This window comes from Eriocheir sinensis, chromosome 61 (assembly GCF_024679095.1).
Source record: "Eriocheir sinensis breed Jianghai 21 chromosome 61, ASM2467909v1, whole genome shotgun sequence".
Taxonomy (NCBI): Eukaryota; Metazoa; Arthropoda; class Malacostraca; order Decapoda; family Varunidae; genus Eriocheir; species Eriocheir sinensis.
Genome location: NC_066569.1, coordinates 5,812,990 through 5,820,136, shown reverse-complemented (window position 1 = coordinate 5,820,136; position 7,147 = coordinate 5,812,990). Strand labels below are relative to the sequence as shown.

Genomic DNA, 7,147 nt, shown 5'->3' with positions numbered 1-7,147 from the left:
TCCTCCGCCTCCTCCTCCTCCTCCTCTATGTCTCTTTGAATTCTCCACTAATTGGCTAATGAAATCAAACTGCAGGCTTTTAATTAACAGAATCTTGGAGCAAAAGAAAATGGATCAGGGAGTTATTTGTGTTATGTTATGTTATTTTCATTTTCCTCTTCCTCCTTATCACAGAACTAGTCCTCCTCCTCTTCCTCTTCTTTCTCCGTCGCTCCTCCTGAGATGACAACCTATCACCACCATAGCCACCCTTTGTACCATCTACCCCCACCTATCAACCATTTTATCTAACCTCTTCTGGAATGTGTCTATCCTATTGGCACTCACCACATGACTGCCAGGCCTGTTCCACTCATCCACCACTCTGTTAGTAAGCCAATTCCTTCCTGTGTCCTTGTTGAATCTGAATGTGTCCAACTTAAATCCATTGCTACGTGTTTTCTTCTCTTCTCGCATGTGTCTATCGTATTGGCACTCACCACATGACTGCCAGGCCTGTTCCACTCATCCACCACTCTGTTAGCAAACCGATTCTTGCCTATGTCCTTGTTGAATCTGAATGCATCTAACCTGAACCCATTGCTACGAGTCCTCCCTGGCTCCCCTACCACAAGAACATTATTAATATCCCTCTAATTAAAGCCTTTGATGTATTTATAAATTTGAATCTGTTCCTACGTGTCCCGCCCGCCTCTCCTACCGCTAATCCCTTATTAACATCGTCCTAATTAAAGCCCTTCATCTATATATAAACCTCAATCGAGTCTCCTTCGCGCCCCTCGCCTTTTTCGAGAGTGGAAATTGAAATGTTTAGGTCCCTCCTTAAATGGCGAGGGTTTTTTTACCCTTTTCTTTTCTTTCCTATCTTTTTTTTTCTCTATCTTTTTCCATCCCCTTTTTTTCCTTGCCTATCTCTTTCTTCCTCTTCTTCCTCTTTTTTTCCACCCTTTGTCCCCTCTTCTATTTCTCTCCTTCTCTTCCTTTTATTTTCTCTCCACCCCTTTTTCTTCTCCTCCATTCTCTTTTCTCCACCCTCATTCTCCTCTCTCTCTCTCTCTCTCTCTCTCTCTCTCTCTCTCTCTCTCTCTCTCTCTCTCTCTCTCTCTCTCTCTCTCTCTCTCTCTCTCTCTCTCTCTCTCTCTCTCTCTCTCTCTCTCTCTCTCTCTCTCTCTCTCTCTCTCTCTCTTCTCTCTCTCTCTCTTTCATATATGAAATCGAAATAAAATAAATAAAAAATAATAATAAGTAAATAAAATAAATAAATAAACAAATAAAGAAAATAAAAAGATCACGAACCCTTTAATGAAAGACGTGTGTGTGTGTGTGTGTGTGTGTGTGTGTGTGTGTGTGTGTGTGTGTGTGTGTGTCTTGCCAGGTGTGTGCGGAGGAGGAGGAGGAGGAGGAGGAGGAGGAGAAGGAGGAGGAGGAGGAGGAGAAATAATAAATGTGATTGATAACGGAGAAAGAAGAGGAGGTGGTGAGACAAGGAAGAGGAAGAGGAGGAGGAAGAGGAGGAGGAGGAGGAGGAGGAGGAGGAGGAGTGCAGTGATATGGAGGAAGAGGAAAACGAAAATAAAGATAGAAAATGAGGAAGAGGAGATGGGCGAGATGACATTATAATATTATGATGGAAGAAGGAAGAAGAAGAGGAAGAGGAGGAGGAGGAGGAGGAGGAGGAGGAGGAGGAGGAGATAAAAAGCCGCAAGGAAGGAGAGGAAGGACGGTAACTGAAGAAGGAGATAGAGAAGAAAGAAAAGTGAGGGAAAGAAATGGAAAAAAGAAAGTGAGAGGAAAAAAAGGGAAGGAAAAGAAAGGAGGAAAAGAAAGCATGAGAGAAGGAAATGAAAGTAGGAATGAAAGGGAAAAGAGAAGGGAAGGAAAAGAGAAGAAGAAAAGAAAAGGAGGAAGAAAAGGGAGAGAAAGAAAACACAGAACCAACGGAAAGGAAAGGAAAAGAAAGGAGAGGAATAAAAAAGAAAAGATGAAACAGAGGAGAAGGAAAAACAGGGGGAAAAAGAAGAGGGGAGGAAAGAAGAGGAGAAGGGAAAGAAGAGATAAGAAAAGGAATAAGAGGAACGAAAAAAGAGGAAGAAAAGAAAGGAGAAGAAAGGGAGATGAATGAAGGAGAATGTGAACGAAAAAGAGAAGAAGGAAAAAAGGAGGGAAAAAGAAAAGGGGAAAAAGAAGAGGGGGAAAAAGGAGGAACGAAGGGAAAGCCAAGGAAAGGAGAAAAGATGAAAGGGAGATGAATGGAAGGGAAAGAGAAATGGAAAAGAGAAAGGGAAGGAAAATAGAAAGGAAAAAGAAAAGGGAAAAAAAGAAAGGAGTTAATAGAAGGAGGAACGAAGGGAAAGCCAAGGAATGAAGAAAAGATGAAAGGGAGGTGAATGGAAGAGAACGAGATGGAAAAGAGAAAGGGAAGGAAAAGAAGAGAAAAAAGAGGGAAAAAAAGAAGAGGGGAAAAAGAGGCAGGAACGAAGGAGAAAAAGATGAAAGGGAAGAAAACGAAATAGAAAAAAAAGGGAAGGAAAAGAAGAGAGAAAAAAGAAGAGGAAAAAAAAGAAGAGGGGAAAAAGAGGCAGGAACTAAAGGAGAAAAGATGAAAGGGAAGAAAGCGAGATGAAAAAAGAGAGAGGGAAGGAAAAAAGACGAGGGGGAAAAAAGAAGAGGGGAAAAAAGAAGAGGGGAAAAAAGAAGAGGGGAAAAAAGAAGAGGGAAAAAAAGAAGAGGGGAAAAAAGAAGAGGGGAAAAAAGAAGAGGGTTAAAAGAGGCAGAAACGAAGGAGAAAAGATGAAAGGGAAGAAAACGAGATGAAAAAAGAGAGGGAAGGAAAAAAGAAGAGGGGAAAAAAGAAGAGGGGGGAAAAAAGAAGAGAGGAAAAAAAGAAGAGGGTTAAAAGAGGCAGAAACGAAGGAGAAAAGATGAAAGGGAAGAAAACGAGATGAAAAAAGAGAGAGGGAAGGAAAAAAGAAGAGGGGAAAAAAAGAAGAAGGGGAAAAAAGAAGAGGAGAAAAAAGAAGAGCGGAAAAAGAGGTAGGAAAGAGAAAGGGAAGGAAAAGAAGAGAGAAAAATAGAAGAGGGGTAAAAAGAAGAGGGTAAAAGAAAAGGGAGTGAATTCAAACACTCTTCACCCCCTTGTCACGTTTCAGAACTAAACATTATGAAACAGCTTTAGACGAAACAGCTACGGAGGTGTTTGTTTTGCTTTCTCAGATATATATTCCTCTCTCTCTCTCTCTCTCTCTCTCTCTCTCACTCAAGCACAAACATTTTAAATTAAACAAAAACTCACTGAGGAGAGAAAAAAATCGATATATCAACCTCTCTCTCTCTCTCTCTCTCTCTCAAGGATGAGAGAGAGAGAGAGAGAGAGAGAGAGAGAGAGAGAGAGAGAGAGAGAGAGAGAGAGAGAGAGAGAGAGATTCTTTTCATTACAAACCATCTTCTTTAGGGAAAAATTTTGCAAGACCCGCCTACACACACACACACACACACACACACACACACACACACACCCACTCACACACGCACCCACGCACACACACATGCAGGTGACCATCCAGGCTGACTTGTTTTAATTAGACAAAGAATAAAAACAAACAGACACACAAACAAACATGAGCCACGCATTAATAATCTTGTGTGTGTGTGTGTGTGTGTGTGTGTGTGTGTGTGTGTGTGTGTGTGTGTGTGCGACTTTTATTTTTACTACTACTACTATTATAACTATTATTATTACTACTACTACTACTACTACTACTACTACTACTACTACTACTACTACTATTACAACTACTACTACTAATACCACCACTACTACTACAATGACTAATACTACCACCACTACCACTACTACTACTACTACTACTATTACAACTACTACTACTAATACCACCACTACTACTACAATGACTAATACTACCACCACTACCACTACTACTACTACTACTATTACTTCTACTGCTACTACTACTACTACTACTACTACAAATAACAATAATAGTACTTACACTAGAGTTGAGTTAGATCCATTTCGATGTACACACGAACACACGAACACACAAACGTAATTCCTTGTTTTTTAATCCATCCAAAACTTTTTTCTTCTTTTTTCTTCTTCTTCTTCTTCTTCACTTCATTTTTATCCCTTTTCTCTTTTTCCTTTCGTTTATTTATTTTCCTCGTCAGTCACACATCCTTCTTCTCTCTTTTTCTCTCTTCCTCTTCTTTCTCTATTTCCTCTTTTTTCTTCTTAGTCCTTTTCTTCTTCTTCTTCCTTTAGGGCGCCACAATGCTCCGTTCATTATCTCACATCCTCTCTCTCTCACTTTCTCACTCTCTCACATTATCTTTCAAGGTCTCTTCAGGTAGGAAAAAAAATATAAAATGTATTGTCCTCGGTGAGAAAATCTTGCGACCAACTGAAAATTAAATGAGAAAGGAGAGAGTTGTTAAATGAGAAAAAATATATATAAGAAAATAGAAAACAATATAGATAAAAAAAAATGAGATAAATGAGCAAATGAAAAAAATGGATAAAAATGTGAATGAAAAAATGAGAATAATGAGAAAAAAAGATAGTACTGTGCCTGAGAGAGAGAGAGAGAGAGAGAGAGAGAGAGAGAGAGATAATAAAATAACAAACAAACAAAAATGTAAATCATGAACGCAAACACAAATACATCATCTCTCTCTCTCTCTCTCTCTCTCTCTCTCTCTCTCTCTCTCTCTCTCTCTCTCTCTCTCTCTTTCTTACGCATACACAAACACACTTCAACTAAACCAAATAAAAACGATAAAAAACAATAACAAATAAAATAAAATAATAAATAAAAGAAATAAAAGGGAAAACAAATAATTCCAGGACAAAATAAATGTTAAGAAATGTGTATTGAAGTTATTATTATTATTATTATTATTATTATTATTATTATTATTATTATTGTTTTCTGAGTAACTCTTAAACGTCAATTAGATAAAAAAAAAAACAATAATGAAAAGTAAATTATCTCGTAAATCACTTAATTAATAAAAAAGATTCACCGTAACACTTTTTTTCTTTCGCTTTTTTTTCCCAGAACGTAAAAAAAATATATATATGAATCCTTTCCAACACTTAACTTTTAATCCACTTTTTTTCCAACTTTAGCTTTTTATTCACTTTTCTAATTAAACGAAGATCGAGGAGGAGAAAATTAAAATATGAGACAGAGGAAAATAAAAGAATCGAGGAAGAGAAGAAGAGAATGAGGAAGAGAAGAAAGAAAGAAGGAAGAGGAGAAGGAAAGAAGAGAGGAAGGAAAATCAAAAAGAAATTAGAAAGGGAAGAAGGAAGGAAGGAAAATTAAAAAAAGAAAGGAGGAAGGGAAGAGAAATGACAAGAAAAGAGGAAGGAAAATAAGAAGAGAAGAGGAAGAGAGAGAGAGAGAGAGAGAGAGAGAGAGAGAGAGAGAGAGAGAGAGAGAGAGACGTCCAACGAAACAACAAACAAACTTTCCAATTTTGTTTGTTTTCTCTTTATTTTCCAAACAAACAAAAATATAAGAAAAGAAGACAAGCGGAGGCAAAACAGAGAAGAAGAGAGTTAAGAAATAAAGGAGAAAGAAAAGAATGAGAAAGTAAGAAAAAAGAAAAGATTAAGAAAGAAAAAAAGAAAGACAGAAAGAAAAGAGAAAGGAAGATAGAAGGGAGGAAGAAAAGAGAAAAAAAAGAAAGAAAACAGGAAAACAAGAAAGAAAAGAGAAAGGAAGATAGAAGGGAGGAAGAAAAGGGAGAATAAAGAAAGAAAAAAGAAAAATAAGAAAGAAAAAAGAAAGATAGAAGAAAAGAAAGAGAAAAAGAAGATCAAGTAAATAAAAAAGCTGAAAAGGAAAATTGAAATATAAACAAAATAAAAACAAAAAAGGAGAAAAGCGATGAAAATATTATAAACTTTTCCTACTGAACTTTTTGTACGCTTCCAAAACAAATGAAAAGAGAGAAAAGGGAAAAGAGAACACGAAGACAGGAAATAGAGGAGAAAGATAAAGAGAAATACGAGGAATATAAATGAATTAGAAAGTAAGAAAGAAAAAAAGATAGATGAGAGAGCGACGGAAAAAAGAAAAGAAAGGAAAAGAAGAAAAAGAAGACAGGAAATAGAGGAGGAAGATAAAGAGACACGAGGAATGTAAATAAGAAAGAAAGAAAGAAAGAAAGAAAGAAAGAAAGAAAGAAAGAAAGATAGAAAGAAAGAGAAATAAGAAAGACGGAAGTGAGCGACGAAAAGAAAAGGAAGGAGAAGAAAAAAACGAAGACAGAAAATAGAGGAATATAAATAAGAAAGAAAAAGAAAGAAAGAAAGAAAGAAAGAAAAGATTGAAGCAAGTGACGAAAAACTTCACCCTAACTTTTTTTTTCACTTTTCCAAACAAACAAACAAACAAAAAAAAAACGCGAAGAAAAGAAAGAAGAAAAGGAAGACAAGAAAAAAACGAATGAAGGAAGATATAAAAAAGCGATAAAGAAAGAGTGCGACAAAAAAGAAAGAAAAAACGAAATGAAAAGGAAAAAAAAAGAAAAAAAACGAAGTAAAGAAAGAAGGAGTTGAAGAGAGAGAGAGAGAGAGAGAGAGAGAGAGAGAGAGAGAGAGAGAGAGAGAGAGAGAGGAAAGTGATTAACGAAAGAACACCATAAAAAAATACAGAAAAACGAAGATGCGGAAACAAAACAAAAAAAAAAAACAGAAAAAAGAAAAACCACACACAAGAAAACACAAAATAAAAACACACAAACGCACAAACAAAAAAAAATGGAGGTTTTCAGAGATTTCAGTGAACGGAAACGAAGCGAGCGAGCGAGCGAGCGAGTCAAGCCAACGAGGGGAAGAGAATCCAACGTACGTCTGTCCCCTCACACGTCTGCCGGGTAACTGAGGGCAGAGAGCAGCGTTGTCAAGGTGTGGAGGCGAGGGTCAGACAGTCACTTTATTCCCAAGGCCCTTCCGTGTGGCTAGCAGTGTTGCCAACGGGGGAGGAGAGGCGGGAAGGGAAGGGAAGGAAGGAAGGAGAGAGAGAGAGAGAGAGAAAGATAGATAGATAAACAGATAGACAGATAGACAAACAGAGACATACAAAAACAAACAGACAGAAAGACAGACAGACAGAAA

At 37.2% G+C, this 7,147-nt stretch overlaps 1 protein-coding gene across 2 annotated transcripts in view; it reads right to left on the bottom strand.

The window, feature by feature from the left end:
• The window catches only part of LOC126986235 (uncharacterized), a 29,814-nt gene extending 22,909 nt beyond the window's left edge, over positions 1-6,905 (bottom strand). Inside the window, exons 1-2 of one of the 2 annotated variants that reach the window (XM_050842202.1) lie at positions 6,779-6,905; positions 4,011-4,421 (exon numbers count right to left, since the gene is read on the bottom strand). The gene's annotated coding sequence lies outside the window, so the exon portion shown is untranslated. The remainder of the gene's footprint in view (positions 1-4,010; positions 4,422-6,778) is intronic. The other variant, XM_050842203.1, reaches the window with a different exon arrangement.
• Between the last annotated feature and the right edge of the window lie 242 nt (positions 6,906-7,147).